This window comes from Pongo abelii, chromosome 15 (genome assembly GCF_028885655.2).
Source record: "Pongo abelii isolate AG06213 chromosome 15, NHGRI_mPonAbe1-v2.0_pri, whole genome shotgun sequence".
NCBI lineage: Eukaryota > Metazoa > Chordata > Mammalia > Primates > Hominidae > Pongo > Pongo abelii.
Genome location: NC_072000.2, coordinates 36,023,981 through 36,042,335, shown reverse-complemented (window position 1 = coordinate 36,042,335; position 18,355 = coordinate 36,023,981). Strand labels below are relative to the sequence as shown.

Below are 18,355 nucleotides of genomic sequence, written 5' to 3'. Positions count from 1 at the left end.
GGGACCTCAGTACTCCACTAACAGCACTAGGCAGTCATCAAGACAGAAAGTCAACAAAGAAACAATTGATTTAAACTATACCCTGGAACAAACGGACTTAACAGATACATACAGAACATTCCATCCAACAACCACAGAATATACATTCTATTCAACAGTGCATGGAACTTTCTCCAAGATAGACCATATGATAGGTCACAAAATGAGCCTCAATAAATTTAATAAAATTGAAATTATACCAAGCACTCTCTCTCAGACCACAGTGGAATAAAACTGGAAATCAACTCCAAAAGGAACCTTCAAAACCATGCAAATACATGGAAGTTAAATAACCTGCTCCTGAATGATCATTGGGTCAAAAATGAAATCAACATGAAAATTTAAAAATTCTTCGAACTGAACGACAATAGTGACACAACCTACCAAACCTCTGGGGCATAGCAAAAGCAGTGTTAAGAGGAAAGTTCATAGCCCTAAACACCTACATCAAAAAGTCTGTAAGAGCACAGACAATCTAGACCTCAAAGAACTAGAGAAACAAGAACAAACTAAACCCAAACCCAGCAGAAGAAAGGAAATAACCAAGATCAGAGCAGAACTAAATGAAATTGAAACAAACAAACAACAACAACCAAAAAAAAATACAAAAGATAAATGAAATGAAAAGCTGGTTCTTTGAAAACACAAAATTAATAGACCATTAGCAAGCTTAACCAAGAAAAGAAGAGAGAAAATCCAAATAAACTCAATAAGAAACAAAATGGGAGATATTACAACTGACACTACAGAAATACAAAAGATCATTCAAGGCTACTATGAACACCTTTATGCACATAAGCTATAAAACCTAGAAGAGATGGACAAATTCCTGGAGAGCTACAACCCTCCTAGCTTAAATCAGGAAGAATTAGATACCCTAAACAGACCAATAACAAGCAGTGAGATTGAAATGGTAATTTAAAAATTACCAACAAAAAAAGTCCAGGACCAGATGGATTCACAGCAGAATTCTACCAGACATTCAAAGAAGAACTGGTACCAATCCTATTGACACTATTCCACAAGACAGAAAAAGAGGGAACCCTCCCTAAATCATTCTATGAAGTCAGTATCATCCTAATACCAAAACCAGGAAAAGACATAACAAAAAAAAAAACAAAAAAAAACTACAGACCAATAGCCCTGATGAACATAGACACTACAATCCTTAACAAAATACTAGCTAACTGAATCCAATAACATCTCAAAAAGAAAATCCAACATGATCAAGTGGGTTTCATGCCAGGGATGCAGGGATGGTTTAACACATGCAAGTCAATAAATGTGATACACCACATAAACAGAATTAAAAACAAAAATCACATGATCATCTCAATAGATGCAGGAAATGCATTCAACAAGATCCAGCATCCCTTTATGATTAAAAAATATAATAAATACAATAAATAATAAACATAATACATATAAATATAATATATATAAAATAATAAAAATAAAAAATGATAAATATAATAAAAGCCATCGATGACAAACCCACAGCAAACATAATACTGAATGGGGAAAAGTTGAAAGCATTCCCTCTGAGAACTGGAACAAGACAAGAATGCCTACTCTCACCACTTCTCTTCAACATAGTACTGGAAGTCCTAGCCAGAGCCATCAGACAAAACAAAGAAATAAATAGCATCCAAATTGGTAAAGAGGAAGTCAAACTGTCACTGTTTGCTGATGATATGATCGTTTATCTAGAAAATCCTAAAGACTCCTCCAGAAAGTTCCTAGAACTGATAAAATAATTCAGCACAGTTTTCAGATACAAAATTAATGTACACAAATTAGTAGCTCTTCTATACACCAACAGCAACCAAGCTGAGAATAAACTCAAGAACTCAACTCCTTTTACAATAGCTGGAGGCATTACATTACCTGATTTCAAACTACATTGTAAGGCCATAGTCACCAAAACAGCATGGTACTGGTATAAAAATCAGCACATACACTAATGGAACAGAATAGAGAATCCATAAATAAACCCAAATGCTTACAGCCAACTGATCTTCCACAAATCAAACAAAAACATAAAGTGGGGAAAGGACACCCTTTTCAACAAATGGTGCTGGGATAATTGGCCAGCCACGAGTAGGGGAATGAAACTGGATCCTCATCTCTTCCCTTATACAAAAATCAACTAAAGATGGATTAAGGACTTCAATCTAAGACCTGAAACTATAAAAATTCTAGAAGATAACATTAGAAAAACCCTTCTAGACACTGGCTTAGGCAAGGATTTCATGACCAAGAACCCAAAAGCAAATGCAATAAAAACAAAGATAAATAGCTGGGACTTAATTAAACTAAAGAGCTTTTGCATGGCAAAAGAAACAGTCAGCAGAGTAAACGGACAACCCAAGAATGGGAAAAAAAATCTTCACAATCTATAAATCTGACCATGGACTAATATCCAGAATCTACAATGAACTCTAACAAATCAGTAAGAAAAAAGAAACAATCCTATTAAAAAGTGGGCTAAGGATACGAAGAGACAATTATCAAAAGCAGACATACAAATGGCCAACAAACATGAAAAAGTGCTCAACATCACTAACGATCAGGGAAATGCAAATCAAAACCACAATGCGATACCACTTTACTCCTGCTAGAATGGCCATAATTTAAAAATCAAAAAATAATAGATGTTGGCATGGATGCGGTGAACAGGGAACACTTCTACGCTGCTGGTGGGAATGTAAACTGGTACAACCACTCTGAAAAACAGTGTGGAGACTCCTTAAAGAACCAAAAGTAGAACTACCATTTGATCCAGCAATCCCTGGATCTACCCAGAGGAAAAGAAGTCATTATACGAAAAAGATACTTTGCAGAAACGTGAAACCAACCCAAATAAAGAAACTGTGAGATGTAGATAGCTAGACAGATATAGATATAGAGATATATGATGAATATATGTATGATATATATAATATATGAACTGTATATATGAATATATGTATAATATATAATATATGAACTATAATATATGAATATATGTATAATATATATGAACTCTGATATATATGATGAATATATATAATGATATATATGATGAATATATATAATGATATATGATGAATATATATAAGATATATATCATATATATGATGAATACTATATATATCATATATAGGAATATGATATATCATCATATATGATATACATATATCTCATATATATACGATGAATACTACTCAGCCATAAAAAGGAATGAATTAATGGCATTCACAGCGACCTGGATGAGATTGGAGGCTATAATTCTAAGGGAAGTAACTCAGGAATGGAAAACAAAACATTGTATGTTCTCACTCATAAGTGGGTGCAAAGCTATGACGACGCAAAGGCATAAGAATGACACAATGGACTTTGGGGACTTGAGGGAAAGGGTGGGAAGGGGGTGAGGGATAAAAGACTACAAATAGGGTGCAGTGTATACTGCTAGGGTGATGGGGGCAACAAAATCTCACAAATCACCACTAAAGAACTTACTAATGTATCCAAACACTACCTGTTCCCCAATAACCTATGGAAATTAAAAAAAAAAGAAATAAAAATAAAAAACAGAGACATTTAGTTGCAAATAAAAAATAACAATCTTAGTAAAAACAGAACTTCTGTTCAAACCAATGCCATCAAAAGATAAAGGGGAAGAATTCCTCTCCTTTTATGGCCATGGGACCTGAATTCTGGGGCTTCAAAGCTTGAATCAGAGTAAACATTTAAGTAAATGCTTCCAATCTGCATACTGGATGCTGCTTTTCTCTCTCAAAAAAAGGTCTCTTACACCCACCCTTTTTTTTTTCAGAGTGTCATGAGGCAAGATGGAGTTTCTTATTGAAGGTGAAGTCCAAGCAAGACCAGCAACAGCATCGTGACAGGTGAAGCACCAAAAAAGTAGTCTAGAGCTTTTTATCATTTCAAATTTGCTCCTTGCAGATCTCCCTAATGCCAAGCAGATCAAAGCATGGAGTATTCATAAAACCCCATTAATTCCATCAGCACCCATTACCATAAGTTGAATCAATTTTTGGAACTGGAGCTTTCATTATAGGCATCATCCATATCCCTTCACCCACCCTAACAGACCCCATTTTAATCTCTCCCCACCCCTGCATATACAAGCACAAAATGTTTTCAGAATTTACGTACACTTGACACCTTGCCAGTGACAATCATGCCCCCTAAAATCAAAACAAGTAATAATAATGTGGACTTTGTTCTTTTCAGGGAGCTCATTGAAGGGTGGAGCTGAACCCCCACGAAGCAGGATAAACCAGTTCCTATTAAACCAATGCATCAGAGACACTGAAATAGCACAAGTAAACACCAGCCTGAGGCTAGGAAACTAAAGTTCTGGTCTTAGCTCTGCCACATGTTAAACAAATCATTTCTCCTCTAAAACTCAAGATATAGCATTGAGGTCCCCTCTGTTACCAAAATTCTATGATTCTACGACTTCTTGTAGGTAGCCATTATCAGCTATCCTTTGCTTCTCTCCTCCTCAGATGACTAAGCAACAACAACAAAACATGAGGTGACAACTTTAGAATTTCCCACATTTTAGCCCCCATTCCCTCGTGAGAATTTTTCTAGTGGTATTAAGATCATCCTGAATACTCTGCAGATTGGGACAATGTAAGACACAGAATCTTTACCCTAGAGACTTTACCTATTGCTCCGGTATCATGAAAATTAACCTAGTAAAGAAAGAAAGCCCTCCTCCCATTATTCTAGCAAGAAGGGAACACACTGACGAAAGATTCATTCCTCTTGGGCCTATAGCCTCATTTCAACAGTTAAGGGATTTTGCTCAATCATAGCATTTACCAAATGTAAGCCCTTAGTTAGCAGTGTGCTAACTCTTAATCAGGTGCTCCTAATTCCAGCACTGTACACCACATTACTGGTGGCCGTTTGTGCATCATGAACCAGTCCACCAACAGTCTACCCTTGGTCACTTACATGCCCAATGGCAAAAGCAGATAACACTGGAGTGTTCATCAGAACTTTAAGTTCTCAAGGCAGCAGATATGGTCAAAGATGCTCACTTTGAAATCCATTAGCAAAGTGCCACATGAGATACTTGGCCTCTCAATAATGCTGTTTTCTTCTAGGATTGAAACAGATGATGACCCTTTCTTGAGTTAAGCAAAAAAAGTTGGCTTGCACTCAGGAGCCATGTTTAAACACCAGAATTACCTTGGGTTCAGGCAGATGATCCCACAAGGAGAGGCCCAAGAAAGCTGAGATCAACCAAGGAAAAGCAAACGTATGCCTCCCATCCCCAGGGAGCTCCCAGAGCAGGCCTGGGCTCACTGAGTAAATTGATATGCAGAATTACTCACGATATTTAAATTTCTTTCCAAATGCTCCCAGTTGACTTTATATATGTTACATCACATGATGTAACTCCACTGTAATGTCACTAAGGCAAGCATACTGAATTTTCTGGGATGGGCCAAATTCACATATTTTGTCTCAGCCTCAAAGTATGTGATACATTATAGGTTTCAGAGACTGCAGTCATTCTAGAAAATAATACAGTTCCTTGAAAGATAATTCACCCACTTTTTCAGACTAGATTAGGAAATGACATGGTACAGTCATAACAGGTACAGTCCTGTCTTGTTTTCTATTAAAAAGCCTTCATCTATTACTGTGGCAAGTATATGATATACTATTTTTGACAAACAGTTAAATAAAAGATATTCTTTTAAAGTTGTTTTAACACAATTCTTCTTTTACACAACTAAACATTTTGCTGATATTGTGAAGTAGTTTCATCTTCAGCCTCTCTCATTACTTTTCACCGGGACAGAAAAAACACACACACACACACACATAAAATCTGCCCCCCGATTAGAACCTCAAAATTCTAACTCTAATTCTAGAATGAAGCATAATCTTTCTAAAGCAGTAATTTTTTTTAACCAGGGGTTGTAGGGCTCTGGTGATACAGGAATTTTGAAGCTAGTGTCCAGAGGGTAAGGCTGGTGGAGATACCAACAGTGTGCAGGTGGTGGCAGCAGCACCCTTTGCGGGCCCACCCTCCTCAGCCCAGCTGCTACCACATCTCTCCTGTTCCAGGTAGCCACATCCAAATCACTGCATCCTTCCCCTGTACCACAGTTTGCTCCTATTGGTACAGTTTCTTTCCCATGAAAAACAAAGCTGGTATACACTTCCACACTCCCCCTCTACCACACGCAGTAAAACCCAGCAAGCATCTCTCAAGGATTTTCTCTGGATATGCCACTGTAACTGGCATTTGAATCCTGCCAATTTTTCCTTCTGAGATGAAAAGATGAAGCTGCAGCATAAGGACATCATGTCATTGGGCACAAAGCACTCAACAAATTTTCTAAATTGAAGTATCTACCAATGATAGCTAACATTTATTGAGCACTTACAATGTGCTGGGCATTCTACTAAACATTTTCATGAAGTAGCTCACTTAATCCTTACTATAACCCTATGCAGTAGAAATCATTATTATCTTCAAATGATAGACAAGGAAACTAAGCCTCAAACACAGTGTGCAACCTGCCCAGCGCTCACACAGTGAGAACATGGTGGGACCAGGACTTGAACCTGTGATGTCCCACTCTGATGCTGGTACAGAAATGTCCTCAATTCAGAGCCTCCCTCTGAAATCTTACTCTCAGACAGAGGGGTAGGCTCCAAGCAGAATTCCAGAGACAAATTCCCAGCAGATGGCTTAACTGGTGAGAGGACTGAAAAGCACTAGTATCAGCAGAGAAGTGAAGGAATGGAAACAGCAGCAAAAAGAAAAGACAGAAAGGGAAACCAACGTTTGCTAAGGACCTGCTAGGTGACTCACAATCTTGTAAGGTATTACTAATCCCCTTTTCACAGATAAGATTACTGAGGCCCAGAAAGTTAAATAACACACCAAAGGTAAGGTAAATCAGGACTCCACCAAACTGGAAACGAACAGGCAGAAATTTTCATTCATCTAGGAAAAGAGAGGGAAGGGACAAGATCATACAGTGAGTAGTACTCTGGACCTGAGGCAGGTGAGGGTTTGAGGATGGAGGTGAGGAGAGACACTGGTTAAAAACCAAAGGAAGAACCTGAGGAGCCTTGGGTACACAAGTCATTAGAGGAGGGTTTAGGGCCAGATGAGGTAAGTTAGAAGAAAAGGAGGGACAATGAAGCAGAGAACTAAAATAGAAGGTTTATGGAGGAATAGGGGTAATTAAAGGAATGGCCAAAAAAGCAGCAGATGTTGGTCTCTTCCTCCTCTTCTCTTCCTCCCAGCCTTTCTCTCTAATGTAAACTTCACTCTGTCTCCTAGTTCCCCCACTGCTCTACCTCCAGATCTTAGTCTTATATTTCTTTTCCTTTCCTTTAATGGCCCAAACAATGGAACCAAAGTATACTTTTACTTTATATGTCGATTGAATAAAGCCATATGCTCTCAGTTAGTTTTTAAATTAACTCAAAAGATAGTTTTCTATCTCTACCACTACCCAGAAACTTCACTAAAACTAGAACCAAGTCTCTCTTCATAAGTAAATATGAATATCTCCATAAATATCATAAGGAGACCTTACTGATTTTTTTTTTTTTTTTGAGATGGGGTCTCACTCTGTCACCCAGGCTGGAGTGTGGAGGTGCAATCTTGGCTCACTGCAACCTCTGCCTCCCGGGTTCAAGCAGTTCTCCTGCCTCAGCCTCCAGAGTAGCTGGGATTACAGGCATGTGCCACCAGGCCCAGCTAAATTTTTTTTGTATTTTTAGTAGAGACAGGGTTTCACCATGTTGCCCAGGCTGGTCTCGAACTCTTGGCCTCAAGTGATTTACCCCCATCAGCCTCACAAAGTGCTAGGATTACAGACGTGAGCTACCATGCCCAGCCGATATTTTCTATTAATACGTATCTTTAAATTTGTCTTATTCCTACCATAGACTAGGTGCTCTGAGGGCATGTTTCTTTCACTGAATTGTCATTTTTAAAAATAAGACTTTGGAGATTTGTTTTACGTATAAGCCCTGCTAAAAACACTAAGGGAAAAAAAACTCTTTTGTAAGAGGGTGTTAAGTGAAATCTTCACTGAAATCTGAGAAATCTTGAGAAGTAGAAGTTCTAAAGCAGATGGTTGCTCTCTATAACTGACTACAAGTGGTTTTAATGGTAGCAAGTTGCTTTTCTCATGTGACAGGACTCTAGCAGCAAATAATTCTGGAGGTGGTACAGAGGCTTGGGGAAATCAATAAGGACCAGCACTTTCTATCCTTCTGTGTGTTGGCATTGCTTTCCCTTATGAGAGGCAGAAATTTTATAGCTTTTCTATCTATATGCCTCTTGAAGGAAGAATCTGCTTTAAAATATTTTACTAATGTCTGAACCACCGACTTTGATAACATAAAACACAACTTCAAGCCCAAATGTAAGTAAAAAAGACCTTTCAAAATCTTCATTCGTTTATTCAGTCACTCACCAAACATTTGCTAGTTTGTACCTGATCCGAGGTAGGCACTAGGATGGAGATTGAGAGATAAATAAACTATAAAATGTTGTCTCTAGGAGCTTTCATTCTGGTGCAAGAGACACATAAAAACAATTTATCACAGGTCGCTCGATCATGTACTACAAGTAAGGAAAGAAGAGGGGGCTGGGGGGAACTCAGAAAAGGAGAAGTTACTGCCTGAAGACACTGAGGAAGCCTTCATAGAAAGGATAATCCTTCTAGTCTTGAAGGATACACAGACATTTGCCAAGTGCATTTTCAATGCCAGGAGCAATAGGCTCACAGAATAGAAAAGGAGCTAGAGATTCAAATCAGACAGTAAAAGTCTTTATATGCTCAGCAGAGACAAACGGGTTTCTTAAGTCTGAGAATGACATGGAGAGCTTCAAATTTGAAGAAGAAAACTTGCAACATGTAAAGACAAATTTATATAAGGAAGTAGCCAGAGAGAAGGCAGCTGTGGTCATCTCCAAGATGTGATAAGTGACTAGATGAGACAGAGACAGAGAGGAGTAGAAAAGATGGGCTGATTGTGAATTTCTAAGGCAGATGTGACAGGATTTGATACACGTTTAGAGGTGGAGTGATAGGGAGGAGACATTGTCAATGGCAATTCACAGATTATCAGGCTAGACGGAAGCTAGATGGAAGGTGATGTCATACATAGAGACTAAAAATAATGTTCTTGGCAGGAGTTGCTGAGCTCAGTTCTAAAGTGTTGAGTTTGAGGTTCTGAGAGGCATCCAGGTCAAGATCCAGTCAGAGATACAGAGCTCAAGCCTATGACCAAAGTCTACAGACCAAACAATGATGGAGACACCCTCTCATAGGAGGGGCAGACATCATTAAAGAGGATCAAAGGGGAAAGGAAAAGAAACAGGAAGCCCAAGGAGAGGAGGGACAGGAAGTGAGGAGCAGAATGAGATGTGGGGAGAGAAAAAGGAAATGAGGGAAGAAACAGTCTTTATACTTTACTCTGATGGAAAGGTATAAATCTATCTCAGGTTTCCTGGCTCTTCCTCAGGCAACTCTGTGTAAAATAAGACAGTAGAATAGAAACAGAGAACCTATATTACAGAGGACAGTTGACAGCAGCAAAGAAGACACAGGAAAAATGAAAATAACTTTCTACCTTGCTCCAAAGAATTTAATGAGATTTTCTTTAAAAAGATAAGTAGTCTGAAGTAATTTCATACTGCAGAAAATAATCTTACACTCATGGCTGGGCACGGTGGCTCACGCCTGTAATCCCAGCACTTTGGGAGGCCAAGGGGGTGGAATCACCTGAGGTCAGGAGTTTGAGACCAGCCTGGCCAACATGGTGAAACCCTGTCTCTACTAAAAATACAAAAAAAAGTAGCTGGGCATGGTGGTGCATGCCCGTAATCCCAGCAACTCCGGAGGCTGAGGCAGGAGAATCGCTTGAACCCAGGAGGCAGAGGTTGCAGTGAACTGAGACCGCACCACTGCACTCTAGCCTGGGTAACAAGAGTGAAACTCTGTCTCAAAAAAAAGAAAAAAGAAAGAAAGAAAGAAAAGAATCCTACACTCTTCAATTGTCTTTAAAGAAACTGCTCATTGCTCTATTAGATAAGTATTAGTTTCAGTTATCCGGAAAATTCACATAGATGAAATGTCTGTGACAGTGTCAAAATAAAAGAATGATTTCCATTTATAAGTATTATTTTTCCCCAGCTATTTGAAACAAAAAACACTATCCTAAAAAGAAGTTACTGGTTTTGGTCATCTTAATAGCTTTATAACACTAGGAAATAAATCAAACCAGTCTGAAAGTCACTTTGGTGTGCAGCCTAATAGATCATGCACATGAGGACAATCAATAAATATTATTTCCTGTTATGATTAGGCTGGTCCCTCTTCCCCAGCAGGTACCCAATCCTCAGCCACTTTCCTCTCTTCCAGGAATGAGCTCCCACTGACTTCAAAGGAAGCTTTAAAAATGGATTAAAGCAAAGATCATATACGGACTTCAAAGGGAGCTCTGAACACACACAAGATATTTCATGCAGGAAGGGATGGAGATGGAAATTTTGTTCCTCTTATTATTCCATGCTTAATGAATACCACCAGCATTTTCCATGTATTCAGCCAAAGTGTATTTCTTCCCTTTGCAACACTTTCCATTTTGATGACATCATAATAGTTGTTTATTTTAGAACAAAATCTAATACTTGCTCTAAATATTTCAGTATTATTATAGTGATGCTAAATGTTAGTTTTTTCCCTATATAATATGGCAGCCATGACAATTAGGTTTTGTCATACCATGCAAAATATTGCCATTTTAATTACATACCATAATGTCACTATGAAAAATTTTGAGTTACTCTTTAGAGCATAATGTTCTTTTAGTATACACAGCCAGATCTGATTCTCAAGACTCTCTTTCTCTCCCCAAATGCAAATAATTTAATAAGTTTAGAATTTTCAGTGTAAGTGTTCACCATGTCTACTGCCTCTCTGCATAATTGTCAATATACCACCACCACCACCTTAACATATGCAAATTCAAATAACTTACTCTTCATGGCATTGAAGAGACTGTGAAAACAAGAAAATATACTCCAAGTACAGTTTATATTCTCCATAAAAAATCTCAGACTCATTCTAATATAATAATTATGATTACTCAGGGGCTCTTAAACAAGTATTGTAAGTTAATAAAACTCCTACAGAGCCCTCTGAACTCACAAGGATTCTGGTGTTCTCCAGAAGTAGGGCACCCAGCTAACAAATAGTCAAATGAACACAGGTGTGCTCATTTGAACACAGGTGTGGCTGATGTCTGTGTAGGAGGAAAGCAGTGATTTTTACCCAAATGGGCAGCCCTTTTCTAGGAATCTCCATACTCCTGTGACTGTACTCATAGCTGGCCTTTCTCTCAGCATGACACCCTGGCTTCTCTCTCTCTCTCATGCACGTGCATATATGCACATTTCCACATGGGAGTGATGAGCCACATGATGCAAACAAAAAAAAAAAATGTGGGAGGGTGTCAGAGAAGGCTCTCTTCTATTCTCATGGGAAAAACAAAAGAGGACATGGCTGAATGTGTTATACAATTCAAAGGAGAGAAAGATCAGACACAACATCACATTTGATTAAATTCCATATAAGGCCTCACATTGGAAATAATGAAACTAGTGTAACTGCTGCCAATAGTAAGCTACAATGAGCGAGATAAATAATTGCACCAAACCAGTAAGAAAGGTTCAAAGGATACGCGTTGAAAGGCACTGATTTAGTTAGGAAATCCAAGTCTGACTTTAAATTATAAGACAAGACCAGAACCATTTAGGAAAAGTGATGTTTCCAGGACCTACTGGTATATTCCATATGCAGTCATGACAGAAATAACCAAAATGTTGCCTTCCTCAATTTACTCCTCACCTAAACCCAAAAGCAAACAGTTCAAACGAAAACAAAACCTGCAGGCTGGGCGCAGTGGCTCACACCTGTAATCCCAGTACTTTGGGAGGCCGAGGTGGACGGATCACATGTGGTCAGGAATAAGACCAGCCTGGCCAACATGGCGAAACCCCATCTCTACTAAAAACACAAAAATTTGCCAGGCATGATGGTGGGCACCTGTAATCCCCAGCTACTCAGGAGGCTGAGGCAGGAGAATCACTTGAATGCAGGAGGCGGAGGTTGTAGTGAGCCGAGATCGCGCCACTGCACTCCAGCCTGGGCAACAGAGTGATACTCTGTCAAAAAAAGAAAAAAACTGCAAACATATACCCTTCTTATTCTCAAATGAAAGCCTGGTTTGAGTATAACTTTACATCCACATTTTGAAACAGTTCTTTTATCTGGTTTTAATAGAGAACTTAGTTTTATTTAAAAGAATAAGTACTAATTTTCTCTGTTTTATCCATTTTGCTTATTTATTCAATAGACACTGACCAAACATTTATTATATGAAAGGCACTGCAATAGGTCCTATGTAAGAACCCAAAATGAAACAGATGTAGACTCCATTTTCCTGGGGCCACAGGAGGGCTACTACAGGGCACAAATAATGATATTGCAGGGGAGAATGTGTTCTATGGCCATCACGAATAAGACACAGATAAAGCTTATTATATCTCACTTAAAAGCAACTAAGGAAAAGTAAAAACTAATTTTCGTTGAAGTGTTTCAGAACCCTAGTTCTGAGGGGAAGTTTATAGATTTTCTAAGGGAGTAGGGGGTGCCCCAAGGTCAAATAAATTCAAATAATTTTGGGAAACACTTGGTAGACAAGTTAGAATAGGTTTTTTACTGTAGGACTTCCCAATACCTTTGATGAGCTAATTTAACTTGCAAATTTCCAAGAGGATAGTAGAGTTGGCAACGTTTCTCAAACTCATTTGACTACAGGACACTTTTTTTCAGAGCATCTCATGGAACTACTGATCTACAAAATACTTTGGAAGTCCTAGTACAGTTTGAGCTTGTGCACAAAATATGGAGCATTTCAAATTGACCAGTCTTAAGTAAGTGAAGAAGACAAAGTTGGAAAGGTAAGTTAGAGTCATATCACGGATGACTGTGACCTGCTGACCACTCTCTCCTGGAAACTCCCTTTCCTTAGCCACTATGTTAAGGCAAGCCTGAATGACTTTGGCTCAAAATCTGCTCTGCCACTCACTTACTAATCTTAAGACCTTCAGCAAATTATTTTTCTTTCCCTGAGTTTCCTTATTTGCATACCTATAAAATAGGGTTGTTAAGAGGAAGGATTCGATGAGCCCATGAATATAAACTACTTATCATACCTGACAAATAATAAATGTTATCTATCTTTCCATCTGGGGCGATTCCCTTTCCTGCCTTTTGAATAATCCCCTCTGCCTCCCTAATTGACACAGCATTTTCTTCAGGTTCCTTAAATATAGGCTTTCCTTAGAATTCCTTTAGCCACTTTTTTTTTTTTTTTTTTTGCTTACTCTAAATGTTCTCCTTTAGTGATAGCTTCAATTCCCTAGCCTGATACACTCCATATCTACAAACCCAGCCCTGATATTTCTCTAAAATTCCAGAGAGTACTTCCAAACAACACCTGAACATGTGTACCTGAAATGTCCTACAGGTACTTTGAGCTTATCATGTTCAAAACTGCACATAGTATCTTCTGTTGTAGTGTACTTCTATACTTCTTTTCCCTTCTGTATTATATGTCCCATTATCAAACACCCAGTCGTCAAACCTAGAAAACCTTGAATTCATTTTTTACTTTTTCTATTCTCTCAACCCTGCCTTTGCCTCCACTACTTCCCTCCCCACATTTGGGTGATAACTGATCCACCGATTCCATTTCCAGATTATTTCTTGAATTGATTAGTACTGTTTCATTCCTATTATAGGCTTTCATCACATTCTTATCACCTCTCATTTAGATTTATGAAATAGGTTTCTAATTTGTTTCACTCTTCCAATTGATCCTCTACACTATGATGTTTCTTAAATGCAAAATTATCTTATTTTCATATCTTAAAACCTACAAAGATTATAATTTTTATATCAAATACCTTAAACAAACAATGAACACTAGTTAATGAGAGTCATGCTGAAGTATTTAGAGAGGAATGAACTGAAATGTATAATCTGTTTTGAAATGTATAAAAAATAAAATGAATTGATGGATTATAAAGGGATAGATAGGTGATTAAACAAGTTTAGCAAAATGTTAATAGTACAATCTAATGGTAGTTATACTAGTACTGATTGTAGAATTCTTTCCATTTTATTTAAAAATAAAATCTGTACTTTAAAACTGTTCATGATAAAATGTTGGGGAAGGAGGAATAAAACTATGAAGGCTCCGGGTTGTCTACAGGGTAGCATCCAAATACCTTAAGTACGCCCTTCACAACTTGGCTCCAATCTACCACTCCAGCCTTCCATTTTCCTACTGATTTGACCCTATGTTCTAACCAAATGGAATGAATCAACATCCCCTTAATGCCTTATAGACTTTTTTGTGGCTAAGGCTTTGTCATCCTTCTATCTTTGCCTGGAAGAGTCTTTCATTATTTTTCTGTCTGGCAAATGTCTAATCATTTTTAACAGCAGCAGCATCTCCTCTGGGATGACTCCCTGGACAAAGTTAACTGATTGATATTCATTCTCTGTCTCTCTGTCTCTCTCTCTCTCTCTCAATTGCATTGTAGCACTTACCGTGTTGAGCTGTGATTAATACTTACGTATGTGTTTTTTCCCAACTGCACCAGCTGCTCCTTGATGACTATCTCCCAGTCTTTGTATACACAATACCCAGCATAGTCCCAACACATTTTAGGTCCTCAATATATGTCTCTGAATTAAACTGAACACCAGACTAAGAAGTATGCTATTCCTTATGCAAAGTTTTAAGTTGCTGTCTCTGGGCCTTTTTACTTTGCTCAATGGCAGTCTGTCTGTCCTCTGTTCCATATGCCAGGGGTTTTCACTATCGCTCATCTTTAACCAGGGATAAGTATATCAGCTGTTGTATTTAATCCAAATGGGTTACATACATTTCAAATCTGTCTTCTATAATTATGGAGTAAGGGTTTTTCTTCCTATAAAGACTTTACATGTGAGGAGAAGTTCACTGACAATTAGCTAATGCTTGGTCTATTTCTAGAAGTGCTAAAAATGACCTTATGAAACTGCCTTTGCAAAATTATAACAGACAGTGAAAGAGATCTAACTTAACTGACTGCATCTTGCTTCTAATCTCCAAGCTGTCCTTGCTGATTCCTGGGCATAGGCTGAACTAACTTTGGGAGAAACTTAGTTTACAGTTTAAACAAAGACAGTAACAGCCCTTTCCCAAAGCAGACCTCCTTCTTGCCTGGGGACTAGATTGCCTTTGTAGGACTAACATTAGCCAGAAGATTAAAAATTATGGTTTAGGAGTCATGCAGCTGGAGGCTACAAGATTCCAACCCTCCCTAAACTGCTCCTAAGATCAGTGCTTGAGATATTTTGCAGACCCTGCACTTGATGGATCAGCTGGCACCACCCAGATCAATAAACTGGCTCATCTGATCTTCTGGACCCCCACCCAGGAAATGATTCAGCACAAGAAGACAGCTCTGACTCCCTATGATTTCATCTCTGACCAATCAGCTCTCCTGGAACACTGGCTTCCCCCACCCACCAAGTTATCCTTAAAAACTCTGCTCCCCAAATGCTCGGGGAGACTGATTTGAGTAATAATAAAACTCTGGTCTCCCGCACAGCTGGCTCTGTGTGAATTACTCTTTTTCTATTACAGTTCCCCTGTCCTGATGAATCGGCTCTGTGTAGGCAGCAGGCAAGGTGAATCCCTTAGGCAGTTACACTTATACCCCCCCCCCCAAAAAGCCATACATTTTGAAATGAAATTTATATTATAAAGAGCTAGAACCATCAGACTCTGAAACATTGAAAATTCTCTCAAAATTTCTACCAAGGATTGTGTCTAACATCATCTTTTCCTAAAACAAGCAACAATTAGCAACAGCACTTCAACCACTCACTCAATTTCCCCCAATCATTCTCAGTATTCTCAAAAGAAAGTTTCCAAAACTACCCAAATCCCGTAATGCTTGCTCTCTCTCTTTTTCTCTCTCCTTTCTCTCTCCTCTCTCTCTCAGACACACAAGCACATGTGAATACACACACACACACACACACACACAGAGCAACAAAAAGATGTAGAAGTAAAACTGAATACACCATTCATTCTTCCAAGGTAATGTTATTTTGCTTGTGGGGTTCCTAATTCCTCCTCCTAATGCTTTCAGAAAAATTCTTGCCAATTAATAATTCAATGCTTGATTCCAAAAATCTAAATCTTGCCAGTGCCTCTACTTTGTCTCTAGCTTCCAAAAATTAAAAAAAAAAAGTGATCTTAAAGAATTATATTACTATAAAGAAGCTTTACTCTGTTAAAAAATATATAACTATTTTCAGAGTTCATTGTTATGGCCATTTGATTTGGATGACTAGTACTTCTTACCCATTACAAACAGTACATCTGACCCATTAAATTGACACTGGTCCAAGTTTCACTAAACTAAAACATCCCCTCCTCGGCCTGCTAATGGTGTATTTCTTTATAAAAAATCTTAACTAGTGACTCAGAACTCCTTTACAAAGAGTCACAGAAGCCCACAAAAAAAAAAAAAATGCATCAAAAGTAAAAGAAAAAAATGTTACATTAATAAATACTTAGTATTTACAAAGTGGTTACAATTTTGATTTGCATAACAAGTCTTCCCCAGTTCCCAACCTGTTAGCCACTCCTTCCTCAAGCTAGCCTCCTCAGGACCATGTGCATCCTTCTGTACAGCAGTTTATTTGTTCATCTCCTCTGTGAGGCCCTGACCCTTGAAGGAGCATCCTATATCCCCAGGGCACAGTACAATGAAGGAATAAAGTAGGTACTTATAAATATGTGTAGGGAAAAAAAAGAAAAGGAAGGAAGGAGAGAAGGGAGGAAGAGGGAGAAGGAGAGAAGAAAGAAAAGAGAAGTAGAGAGAGAAAGAGAAATAGGAGTGAAAGAGTAATAATCTGCATATCTTGCAGATGAGGAAACCACCCTTCAAATCAGGTAAGTGACTTCCCTAAGGAGCTTCCACACCACCCGACTACACCCGGAATCTTTGACTCCAAGCTACACCTTAGTTCCTTCTAGTCTCCACGGATTTGAAGTACCCTGCCTCTTTCTAACTTCCTCTTATGAGATCATTCTTCAAAAAACAACAGTTAATCCCACCTTTTCATGAAGCTTTCCTCACCTATTTCAACTCCCCGTGATTTTTGCATCCCCGTGTCAATTGCAGACCAATGTCACCAATTTTTATAGAATCACTTTATTTTATTTAGAAACAGCGTCTTGCTCTGTCACCCAGGCTGGAGTGCAATGATCATAACTCTGCAGCCTCAAACTTCTGGGCTCAAGCAATCCCCCAGCTTCAGCCTGCTGAGTAGCTAGGACTACAGGTGGGCACCCCCAAGCCCAGCTAATTCTTTTGGTTTTTTGTTTTGTTTTGTTTTTGTTTTGTAGAGATGGAGGTCTCACTATGTTGCCCAGGCTAGTCTTGAACTCTTGGCCTCAAGTGATCCTCCTACCTTGGCCTCCCAAACATACAAACATGTTAAAACTTAAACAAAAACAAATAGTAGTCTTCATGTGTACATTTTATGTATTTACCTATCCTTTTCTCAGAAAGATTTTAAGGTGACTTTTTACATATGTGTGTTCTAGCTCTATAAAATGCATGTATATTCATTAGGGGTTGGGGTTATGGTGCATATGTCTTACTTATGATGTTTTATCAGTCATAGAAAACAAGTCAAGAATTTATTTTTAAGACTTAGTTAATTTTCATGTTTCTGAAGTTCTCTTGCCACAGTTTAATATATACTCCTCTACCTCTCAGTATTACCATTTAAACTAACAAATAACATCCCTCAAAAGAAATCAACCAGAGTGAGTTTAAAAAGGATGATCTGTTGACTCAGTTCTGCACCTTCAGGAATCTACTGAAATTAAAACTAAGAGTCATAATGAGTCACTCCTCTTCCTCTTACACAAGGAAAGACCAATCATGAATGGAATACACAACGAATAAGGCAGGTCCCTCCAGTACTAAAATCTGCCCAAGTCTTTTCATGCCAGCAAAACTAAAAAATTCTAACCCCAAAAAGATCTTTAATCACTTTCTCATTTTTTTCCATTTTCAGAGCCTTCATAACAGTAATGTTTTCAGCTTTAAGAGAACTTACCACCACTCCATTGTTTACAGTGTAGTAAAAGATTTATCTTATGC

At 38.3% G+C, this 18,355-nt stretch overlaps 1 protein-coding gene and 1 long non-coding RNA gene across 8 annotated transcripts in view; one reads left to right on the top strand and one right to left on the bottom strand.

The window, feature by feature from the left end:
• The window catches only part of LOC134760069 (uncharacterized), a 101,313-nt gene extending 85,538 nt beyond the window's left edge, over positions 1–15,775 (top strand). Inside the window, exons 2-4 of one of the 2 annotated variants that reach the window (XR_010136954.1) lie at positions 3,857–3,929; positions 12,945–13,072; positions 15,528–15,775. This is a non-coding gene — a long non-coding RNA (uncharacterized LOC134760069). Of the gene's footprint in view, positions 1–3,856; positions 3,930–12,944 lie in introns of both variants that reach the window. The other variant, XR_010136955.1, reaches the window with a different exon arrangement.
• AKAP6 (A-kinase anchoring protein 6) overlaps positions 1–18,355 on the bottom strand; it is a 626,630-nt gene that overhangs the window by 442,536 nt on the left and 165,739 nt on the right. The gene's annotated exons all lie outside the window — the stretch shown is intronic.